The sequence below is a fragment of the Camelus bactrianus genome, chromosome 9, assembly GCF_048773025.1.
Source record: "Camelus bactrianus isolate YW-2024 breed Bactrian camel chromosome 9, ASM4877302v1, whole genome shotgun sequence".
In the NCBI taxonomy this organism is placed as follows: Eukaryota; Metazoa; Chordata; class Mammalia; order Artiodactyla; family Camelidae; genus Camelus; species Camelus bactrianus.
This window is the reverse complement of record NC_133547.1, coordinates 30,108,000-30,116,250: the sequence shown is the minus strand read 5'-3', so window position 1 is coordinate 30,116,250 and position 8,251 is coordinate 30,108,000. Positions and strand designations below refer to the sequence as shown.

The following is an 8,251-nucleotide window of genomic DNA, read 5'->3' as shown; positions in this document are numbered from 1 at the left end:
AAGGTTTACTAGACCCGTGTCAGAGAGACATGAGATGAGAACCTCGTCAAAGAGGTCTTTTTTTTCCCCCTTTAAAGAGAATAGCGTTGTTTGATGGTGGAACGGGAGGGGTGCCTCTTGCTTGATCTGCTGCTCCTGTGCCGGTCAGGTAACAACCAGGAAAACAAAACGCAAAAATTTATTTTGTTGGAGTCTGTGCCCTTTACTAAATCCTGAAATGATGAAACACTGAGGCAGGGGAAGGAGATCGTGGTATTAATCACAGAGAATATCCCTGGACGTTTTGCATTTAATGGGGAGCACTGTTCATACTGTATTCTCCCTGGCAGCGAAGTCTAAAAGATGGTCCCCCTGCAATGTCCCTTTCTTTTTTTTCCCCTTTTTTTAAGAGAATTAAGCCTTTAATTCCTTGTTTCACAAATAAAGCTGGTGATTAGTCAAAGAGACCAAATCCCACATCCTCCCCCCACTCCTCCCACTCCTCCCCCCACTCCTCCTCCCACTCCTCCCACATCCTCCTCCCACTCCTCCCACTCCTCTTCCCACATCCTCCTCCCACTCCTCCCCCCACTCCTCCTCCCACTCCTCCCACATCCTCCTCCCACTCCTCCCACATCCTCTTCCCACATCCTCCTCCCACATCCTCCCCCCACTCCTCCCACTCCTCCCCCCACTCCTCCTCCCACTCCTCCCACATCCTCCTCCCACTCCTCCCACATCCTCTTCCCACATCCTCCTCCCACTCCTCCCCCACTCCTCCCACATCCTCCTCCCACTCCTCCGATTCCTCCTTTGCTTCAGCCTTGGCCGGGGCTGCAGCTGAGGCAGCAGAAGCAACAGGGGTGGCAGCAGCCACAAGTGCAGATGGAAAACCCAAGAAGGCCTTGACCTTTTCAGTCAGTGGGAAGGTGTGATCAGTCTCCACAGACAAAGCCAGGACCTGCTTGTACCCACTGATGCTAAAATGGGCTTCAGATGCCACTGTTCGATAACCAGTCTGCAGACATACGCTGGCAATACAGCAGACTCCCTCGGGGAAGCGAGAACGCAGAATCTCCTCTGTGACATCAAGCACTTCAGGGTTGTAGGTGCTGTCAAACACCTGCTGGATGATTAGCCCAAAGGAGAAAGGGGAGATTCTCAGCAAGTCTGTGATGTGGCTTCACTGGCTCCCCCTCTGTTTCCAGCCTTAATCAGCTTCACATCACTCAGGGTCTCAGTGATGCCCACTGCAGACTTCAGTGGTGACGCCTAAAGCCTGGAAGAAGGAGGTCTTCTCGGACCCCATACCAGTGTTCTGGGGGCACAGTGACTTGGCACGGGGCTATGGCACCAGCACGGGCAGCAGCTGGCACCTTACTGGCCAGCAGCACGTCTCTGATGTCAGTAAGGTCCTCCTTGGTGAACACAAAGCCCATGTTCTTCCAGATGTGTGGCAACAGTTTCTCCAGAGCTGGGCTGCTTTCCAGATGCCCTCGGATGGCCGTGCACATCAGCACCACCGCCTTGCTGCAGCGGGACAGACAGGTCTGCTGCATCTGCTGGGATCCCACGCTGTCTGCTCCCGCAAGGAAGCATTTCGGATAATCATCCAGAAGTTGGATGACCTTAAGGAAGTAGTTGGATTTCCAGGTCGCCCTGTCTTCCCTGGGCATCACGGCGGTGCACCAGGGATTTCCACACAGGGTTTAAAGACAGTGTCACTCAAGCAAGGACACCTGGCGAGAGTGCACTGTCCCTTCCTGTGGGTTCACATCCTTAAGGCTATTTGCTCGAAAGACACCATCCTTCCTTCTCCCTAGTCACAGTTGCTGGATATTGAAGCTCTACGTAAAAGCAGAGCATTAAAATTCCATTACAGGATTAGTTCTCACGGGAGGGGTGGGAGGGTAGAGCATTCGGAAGAGGAGGGAAGGGCAATCAGAGTATAGCTCTTTTCTTTGTGCCTTCTTGCAACAACCTAAGCTCTTTGAACGAAGAAGAGAAAAGCCACGGGCTCGAGAGTATAGAGTCCGCAGACCAGGTTCTCCACGTGGAGATACAGCTTTCCTATTTCCTTTTTAAAGGAAAATTTGAGCTTGAATAGAGTCCTGGTACGATGTGGCCACTGAATATCTTTAATGAGTTTCATCTTTCATCCTTGGCCCCTAGAATTCTAGCAAACCAAGCTCTTTGCTTTTCTCTGAAGTGCGCTTGATCTCTTCTGTTTGGGGCACTTATTGGTCTCTAAGAACCCCCCCTATTGTCCTCTGTCCTGCCACAGCATCCCTCTGGTCCTCTGACAAGACTCCAGAAGATTTTTCCCCACCCAGGCAGACTTCCTTCTCCCTCCTCTCTGCTTCTTTAGTACCTCAAGAACTCATTAATTTGAGCAATTTCACAGGTTGTCTTACTAGTCAGTTTTTCAAAAAAATCCTAAACAACTTGGAGACAAAACCTTTACCTTATTTATCTTTTTTTCCTGAACAGCAAGCACATAACAGGGGCTCCAAAGTATCCACTTTTTAGTGAACTAAGAGTTGCTTTTCCCTCTTTTCATGTTATGCTCGGTACCAGCTCCCTTCTTGGCCGAGGGAAAAACAAATGCTCATTGATTAAATCCAACTGATGGAGCCCATTCTTCACCCCAACACTAACTTGCTAAGTTCTCCACCTGTGTTAAGATTATAGAAATAGATTTTGATAATGGTTCAGTATAATTTTCCAGATGATGGGTTGTTGGGGACAGACTCTGACTTATCAATGTGTCTCTTTGTATTTAAATCATATTTTTCCTCCGTAAAAGAGCTGTGGGCTGAGCTCAGAAATGTAACAAAAATCCAGCTCCTTCTTCAGGAGAAGAAAGCTATCCGGTAAAGCCACAGAACAGTGTCCAGGCACCACCGCTGGTGGCCCTGTTTTTTCATAGGGATGTTAATCATGTCACTGGCCGTCCTGTGATGTTGGGTGCAGAGAAGCGCATCTGAGCACCCAGAGAGGATGGCCCAAACGTGTGCCTGCTTCAGCCCAGCTTCATTCAAATCAGCTAGTTCTCAGTCTCCTAAATACTGATCCCCCAAGGAAACCAATGCAGCTTCCTAGCATCATCTTATTACTTCTGTGACCAGGAAGCCTGGTGCGGGTCAGTTTGATTTTCATTCCACTGTTTCCTTTCTGTGGAAAACAAATGGCAAAAGATTTTAATCATGCCTCCATTTACATCACACTAGATCCTCCTGGGGGTGCAATTTTCTCTCCCTTTCTTTTTCTCTCTTTCATTGAGCACCCTTTCTATTTTTGCATCCGGATCAAGAATTAGCCCAGGAGAATCCGGATTTTCATTTGAATCAAGCACATTAAATCGAGACAGCTAGTATTAAGCCGATGCTCAGGAAGATCTGGTGTCTGGCTCCTCAGCACGTTTAGCATGAACGAGGAGCGCGCAAGCCTTCACTGGCATCGTGGATACGAGCGCCGCAGTTCCATGGGATGAGTGTGGGTTTTCCACAGGAAGAAACCAGTGAAATGAAGTGGTCGCTTCTGGCGACATCTGGCCGCAGCCCCCGGCAGGCCAGCCCCACGACAGAAGCCAGGGAGGGTGGCTCTGCACCGGAGCCTTAGCCACGTCCCTTCCCCGCTCAGCAGGGCCCAGCAGAAGCCGGGGAAAGGCAGCAACACCTCTCCCTAAAGGCACGGCCAACAGATGCGTTTTTTAACTGAAATGTGCTGCGAACTAACATTCTGTGGCACTCCTCCTTCCAATCCCAACATGAAAATAATGACGCGGATTTTTTCTTTTTTTAATGAAGGATTGACCTAATAAGTAAATACGGGTCTGACCATGACCAACCGAAATGAGGCCGAAGTGGGGACTGGGGAAGAGGTCTCAATACATAGCAGAGGCGGTGCCCGCAAACCCGTTACCCAGGTCACTCTCCGTTCACACCTTTAAAAGCTCCACCTTCTGATTTCACAGATTCCTTTCCTCCTGCGTGTCAGAGCAGAGCAGAGTTTATGTGGAACAGATGGTCTCCGTGTACACACCCCATCCTTCGTGTCGTGCCAAGCTTATGCTTCCTTCACTGTCTGCATGAAAACAGGCATGCTGAAAATATGTTTGCGGGCGGCACAGAAATGCTGGGCACATTTTAGCCATCATGTCAAAGCAGGAAAAATTCAGAGCCATAACAAGTAAAAACAAAAACCACCGGAAAGTTGTGTTTTTTTGTTTTTTTGTTTTTTTTGCCTCCACCAGGCACTCGGCATTTCCAAGCCGGAGCACGGCGGGTCCTGTGTGCGCTGTGTCGAGCTCCGTTCAAAGAGAAGAGGGGTGGGTGTGATGGGCAACAAGACAGGAAGTCTTGGAACAGGATCAGGCATCTCTCGCGGTGACAAAGGATTCTCAGTTCTTGCCGGTTTCAGAAAGCCGGCCTCTGCTTCCACGGGGAGGGAGGCGGCGGAGGAAGGAGACGCGTCGGCCTGTTAAATGTCACCTAGGGTTGCACTTCGGTGTCTGCGCAGAAATGTGCAACTGGCTTTTTTTTTTTGGCTCTAATGTTTTATATCATGTAAAGTACCAGCCTATTAGGCAGCTTAGACCCATGAACTAAGTAAATATTATAAAGAACAAAGCAAATATTAAAACATTAAAAATAACGATCGCTGCTGAGTCTTTGTCGATGGAAAACATCGCACAACGTGAGTGTTGTGGGTTAGGTTTTATGGGAGGCAAAATGAGGACGATAGCCAGGGAGACAGCATTTTTGGGTAGCTCTGAGGAGCTGCTCTGAAGAGTCCGGGGGAGCTCAGTGTTACATGCGATTGTAGTGAAGGGGGCAGGTGCAGGCCAGAGGCTTGCTGCTAGTCAGGAGGGCCAGATGTCACCGATAGTGATTTTAGTGTTTTCAAGATATAAGAAGCAAGAATTTGAGCTCATAAAATCGTCTTCTGCAAATGTCTAAGTGTATGAAGGTCTGTTCTGCCCGTGTTCCCCAGAGCCCAGAGCGCCTCGTTCCTGATCTCCAGCCTGAACTCCTTTCAGGGTGTGTTGAAGGTCAGTGACTGCAGCGGCTCGTGATTTAAGCCTCGTAGAGGCAGATGGCAAGTGCCAATTTCCAGTTGGCACCCTCGAGCTATTATTTAGCTTGCCAAACCACGTCATCTATGAGTCCATTTGTAGACTGCCTCCTTGTATTCTGGATTATTCCAAAGTTAACAATGAGGGTCTTTAAAAAAAAAAAAATCAGGCACCTGTATTCTCTTATCTGACACAGTAAATGCTCACTCAGAGGCAGCATTGTCCTAGACATCATATCAGCAAAGTACACAAGGCAGATTCCTTCTTAGAAGTCATTTAATCCCATGGGTCATTAACCAATCATAACATTTAGAGTTGGAAGAGATTTAGAGAGCAACTGATCCACTTCTAAAATATGGGAATTGATTCCACTGAAGCACAGGCAACAGGCTAGCCACCTAAACCATAAAGCCTCCTACTGCCAGGGACTGTCAGCCCCCTGCCACCTCTAAGTCCTGACAAGTACAAGTTTTGTTTCATTTGTTCAAGAAATACCCACTCATCACTTTCTGGGCCCCAAATCCTTTTTGAGCACTAAAATTATAAAGAGAAATAATGAAGAAGTCTGTGCCCTCAAGGTAGCTCACAGACTAGTTAGGGAGCTTGACAAACAGTTTCAATGCAGTGTGATAATTATTGTGGGAAGGAAATTCTCCTGAAGTCATTTTTCAACACACTCTTTACTTTTCCTTACGACCTTTGCCTAAGCTTATAATTACACACTTACTAGTAAAATTATCTGTTTAATTACTCTCTCCCTTGGTAAAGTGTAAGCTTCATGAAAGAAGGGACTAAATCTGTTCAGCAATTATCTCCGGAGTCCAGATAGTGTCTCAAACACATGATAAATTTGTGCTGAATAAATGGGAATGATTGACTGACTTTAGAAGGGCCCTGTAGCCAAGTGAAACCAAGTGGTCAAACAGCATCCTGGAAAAGGCAGGAGATGGGGGGCGGGGGGGAGTGCTTTAAGGAGCTACCAGTGTTTCGGCTTGGAAGGAACTTGGAGCTGAAACACGGAGAGACGGGGGCGTAAGGCCGAACAGGAGATGGTCTGGCTTCTGAAGACCATTTATGCTGTGCTAAGAAAGCTGGATTTCCTTATGGTTATAACAGGGAGCTGTTAACAGATTTCAAGGACGAGAATGACATCATCAACTCACATTTCAGAGGGTTTTGTCCGACAAGAATGTGGAGCGTGGGTGGGAGGAGGGTGAACTAGAAGCTGCCGTGGTGCTCACAGGTGATGGGTGTGAGGGCAGAGGGGAGAGGGTTTGTCCACCAGGAAGAACAATCCTATGTGGGAGATGCTAGGATTCACCCCGGCCTCCCAGAGTTCTGTTGGGATGGTTGGTAGAACTAAAATTGTGATGCAACATACTGTAGGAAGTGATTCTGGTTCCTGGAGAGGCTGTTATATTGAAGTTCTCTTTGAACAACCAGATGGATGGCAATTATATAATTCTGAGCTCAGTGGAGAGATTTTAGCGTGATCAACATAGAGATAATAATTAATACCTGAGCAGAATGATTTCCCCCAAAAAAGCACATGTAAAATGAGAAGATAAGAACGCAAAAGAAAGAAGACAGTTGCTAAGAAACTGAGAAGGGGCAGTCAGAGAGTTAGGGGGGAAGAAAAAAACCAGAACGGAGCCACATCATGGAAACCGTAAAAGGGAAGAATTTCCAAAGGCAGAGAGCGCAAGAACAAACACTTGACTGTGTCAACACGGCAGAGCAAAAAGGGAAGACCGGGGCTGAAAAATCTTTATCCTTATATTTCAAATGTAGGTCATAGGTGATTTGGACAAGAGCCATCGCGAGGAGTAAGGAAATTGGAAGCTAGAAAGTTGTCTTTTATTTCAGGGCCAGCTCTATATAGTGTAATGTTGTCTATTTATTATTCTGAATCGAGTTTTCCCCTCACATAGATGGTTAAGTATCTGGGGAGGAAGGAAGTGCAAATTTTATGAGTTTCAATGAAGAACTCTAGTAAATATTTTATTTTGTTTCAACAAATATTTATCAAGCATCTGCTCTGTGTCAAGCTCTGTGCTAGATGTTACAGACGCAAAGATGAATAAGCCATGATCTCTGTCCCCCAGGGGTTCGACATACGTTTAAGGAGATACAGATACACACTTCAATACGGTAAGTGCTATAGGAAAGGTATGCGTGGATCCCATGGTAACACAAAGGGTGGAATCATTGGTTTTGCCTAAGCTAGTCAGGAATAAGTTTGCAGAGAAGGAAGGGCACTTCTAACGGGACCTTGGAGAACTGATAAGATAATCTGAGTATTCCTCTGTTTAGGGCAGGATGTATGTTTCTGGGACTTAATGAACTAATGAGTGATGAAGTAGTGTGAGCTGTCTCTGTGGCATGGTCCCCGCAGAGCTGCACACCAAGCATCGTACACGAAACCCGCTGGGGAGTTCTTTCTCAGTTCCCTCAAGCATGAGAAGTTTCAAACCATAATTTCTTTCACATGCTGTTCATACAATAGCAGATCAATCCTCCCAGGCTGTAGGGGTCTGTCTGTATGATGCCCTTTATAAGGTCACAGTGCCTCTTCCAGTCTCTGATTGCTGATCTGCGCTTTCTAATTCATTCACTATCACCTTGAACGTGCTGTGGAATATGTGCAACTTCACGGCGCAGTTCCTTGGCAATTTTGTAGGACCTCCAATGACATCACTTCTCAAAGCTGTTTACCAAAAGATGAAATAATGGAAGAATGAGAGGCCAAGGAAGAATAAAGGTAGAGTTAAAAGCAAAACAGTGCGGCACCAGTAAAATGGAAGCATCCTGTGCAAGGCTCCTTACTGCTCACTGGCTGATAGCCTAGACTAACCATCAAGCTACTGAACTGGCTGACCCATCGTGCACGTTACTACATTAGACAGATAGTGTAGATGCGTGAATATACACTGTACCTCTGAGATAAAGAGCACCGTGATGAAGGCATGCCACATAGGGCAGAAATGCAGAAAATAGAAGAAAAGTCAATCCCAGTAGCTATTAGCTCTCCTCCCCTCCTTCCCGCCCACAAGAAAATTCCAACCCTAGGGAATCCAGAAGCAACCCAGAGAGGAGGGGAAAAGAGGGAAACTCTAGTTGGATAAATAGATGAGAAATTAACCCGTCTCCTTCACTCCCTGCAGAAGGCTAACCCGAAGGCAGCCCTCGCTAGGG

At 47.1% G+C, this 8,251-nt stretch overlaps 1 pseudogene; it reads right to left on the bottom strand.

Annotated features, from left to right (window-relative positions):
• Positions 1-433: 433 nt before the first annotated feature.
• On the bottom strand, positions 434-1,655 carry LOC105065337 (large ribosomal subunit protein uL10-like; annotated as a pseudogene).
• Between the last annotated feature and the right edge of the window lie 6,596 nt (positions 1,656-8,251).